General features: G+C 41.9%; 1 non-coding gene across 1 annotated transcript; it reads left to right on the top strand.

The window, feature by feature from the left end:
- Positions 1–2,412: 2,412 nt before the first annotated feature.
- On the top strand, positions 2,413–2,477 carry LOC117721160 (U7 small nuclear RNA). The gene has a single exon (XR_004608419.1). It is a non-coding gene; the product is annotated as a U7 small nuclear RNA (small nuclear RNA).
- The last annotated feature ends 616 nt before the right edge of the window (positions 2,478–3,093 follow it).

The raw sequence follows: 3,093 nt of genomic DNA, 5'->3' as shown, positions 1-3,093 counted from the left end.
AACTCTCAATTTAAAAGAAAAAAGCCCCACCACCAAACCCCTTCTTGCTTCAGCCAGGGTGGGTGAGTGGAACTCATCCTTAGTCACAGCTAGAGGTGTCTCAAGGCAAGCTCAGTGGGCAGTCTACTCTTCTAAGTTCCTGTAGCAGGCTGTACATGCAGCCAAGATGGGTAATGCCACCTGGGTCCTATTATTTTGTTTCTATTGTGGTAAACAAGGTCTCTCAGGTTTGCTCAATGCTGGGGAAGAGAACACATGAGATCTCCTCCTTTTCCCTCCTCACCCAACCCCTGTATAAAACAGTCCTCAGCCCTCCTTCTCATACCCATAGCCAAGCCCTTTCAGAAGCTTCAACAGGCCCTGGAACTACACCTTCCAGAGCCAACCAGTCTCTTCTCCCTCTATGTAACATAAAAAAAGGAATATGCTCACAGGGTTCTAGATGACTCTTTGGGATTCTCCTTTGCACCTATGGCATACCTGTTAAAAAATTAGGCATTACCATGCAGAGATAGGCACCCTGCATATACACTTTCACAATTGCCGAGCTTCTTATTCATGAATAAAAAAACAACTAATTTCTGGGTCTCCTATCACTATTGTCTCCTCCCTCCCTCCCCCTCCTCCCTCTTTATATGGTAGGAAGTCTTACTTCCTACCATATAAAGGCTTACAAACTCTACCTTCCTCCTGGGTTCTGTTTCTCCAGATGGTACTAGAAGAAATGTCACATTTACTTTCCAGTCATGCCAACCCTTCAACAACTCAAATCATCCCTGACCAACACAGACTACCCATCATTTCATTCTACTGACCCATACCTCTCACACAACGGAGAGCATATTGCCTCAGGCCATCTACATCTGGTATATAGATGGTAGCTTCTTTTTACATGAGGGGGCCCTAAAACACAGGCTATGACAATGTATCAGATACTGAGGTGATTGAGACACAGACTCTCCCTGTCCACATCACTAATCAACAGGCTGAAGTAATAGTTCTCATTCATACCTTCCAATTAGCACAAGGACAATCCTTAAATGTCTACACAGGCGACAAATATTCCTCTCATATATTCCTGCCCCACACTGCCATCTGGAAGTACTGACTGCTTACAACAAAGGAGGTTTAATAACCAACTCAGACAAATTATGACCATGCTAAAGGCTCCCATCTACCCATGGCTACTGGAATTTCCCACTGCCAATCCCAACAGGCCAACAATTTCCTCATCTCTGTGGGAAATAACTGAGCCAACAAGGTGGCTAGAGCAGCAACCCTTGTAGGTTTGGATGTCTCACCCATCACAGGAGATCCTTGCATCACAGCCCACATTCTATCACTTCCTAACACTCAAAAAATTCTATCCTGTCTGCAACCATCTCCTTCATCCTAATATCCAAGCCTTGTCTCACTTCATAAAGGCCTACCCCCTGAGGATTTCTCTTTTTTACAGGGCTAATGCTGCCTTTTGTAAAATCTTTCAAATGTCAGACACCAACTTCATTTATTGCAGACCCCCTTCTACTCACTAGGTCAGAGGCTGTCTCCTCAGAACCAATAGGCAACTTGACTTTACCCACGTGTGTACAGTAAAATACATTAGATACCTCCTGGTTTGGGTGGATAACTTCTCAGGGTAGGTGTAGACATTCCCCAATGCATAATCCTTCATGGCCTTGGAAGTAAGGATGTGATACAGTTATATTCCCCTGGAGTAGAGCCAGCAGGATGTAGACACTCACAAGTGTTGACAGTTGCTGGACATAAGGTTTGTTTGTATAATAATGTATATATTTTGCTTCATGTTCCTCCTTTGAGAAATATTCTCCCTGCCAAAGTTAATGACTCCATAATTAGAAACAGCCTGAGTCAAGGAGCTAAGGGTGTGTCTATGTTCCTCAACAAAAAATTATAAATGCTGTGACCTTCAGGACAGCCATTAAGGCTGTGGGAAAGAACTCTGAAATCATGAGTTCAAAAATTATATAACTATGCTAAATATAAGGATGCAATATGAATTGTATGAGAGGCTTTACAGACTTACAAAAATAAAGGCAACTGCATGAATAAGCTAGCTTGTCAGAAAGATACAAAGGCAGGCAGAGTTTAAGGTCAGCCTGGGACAGAGCAAATGTAGGTCCAGGCATGGTGGGAATGGTAATCTCAGGACAGGATCTCTCCTAGCCAACTTAGTGTCTGTGCTTACTAAGGTAGGCAGATTTCTGAATTCGTTTGCAATATTTTTTTTAAAAACTACTTTCTTTTTCAAAGAATAAAGGGGCTAAAGTCATAAAATGCTGACTCATTGGATAATCAAAAGGGAAGATGGAGTAAATGACTGAATTGATGTGTAAATAAAAGACTGAGCTTTAATCTGCAAGAGAGAGCTACCCAGAGAGAACTCTTGGAGAGTGAACACTGCTCTGTTAGAATTTTTTCTAGCAGCTTTTCTGACTTTAATCAGAAAAACCCCATGAGGTATTTAGAGAGACTTTAGAATTTTTTCTAGCACAATAGCACTGTCTCCGGTTTTCATCTACTCCCTGGAGCTGACTCTGAGCCACAGTTCTCCACACCCAAATCCCACCCAGAAAAAGATAGTCTCTTAGAAGTGCTGACATATCTAAGATCACAGACTCACAGGCTAACAGGAGGGACATGCTACAGTCAGAGACAGCAAGGCTAACTAGTACCAGAAAGAACCAGATGGCAAGAGGCAAGTGCAAGAACATAAGCAACAGAAACCAAGTCTACTTGGAATCATCAGAACCTAGTTCTTTCACCACAGAGAACCCTGGATACCTAAACACACCAGAAAAGCAAGATTCTGATTTAAACTCACATTTCATGATGATGATGATAGAAGACTTTAAGGAGGACATAAATCATTCCCTTAAAGAAATACAGGAAAACACAAACAAACAGGTGAAGGAGTTGAATAAAACCATCCAGGATCTAAAAATATAAATAGAAAAATTTAAAAATCACAAAGGGAGACAACCCTGGAGATACAAAACCTAGAAAAGAGATCAGGAGTCTTAGATGCAAGCATCAACAACAGAGAGATAGAAGAGAGAATCTCAGATGAAG

Source organism: Arvicanthis niloticus, chromosome 15, assembly GCF_011762505.2.
Source record: "Arvicanthis niloticus isolate mArvNil1 chromosome 15, mArvNil1.pat.X, whole genome shotgun sequence".
In the NCBI taxonomy this organism is placed as follows: Eukaryota; Metazoa; Chordata; class Mammalia; order Rodentia; family Muridae; genus Arvicanthis; species Arvicanthis niloticus.
The sequence above is the reverse complement of the archived record's forward strand: the minus strand, read 5'-3'. Positions and strand labels throughout refer to the sequence as shown.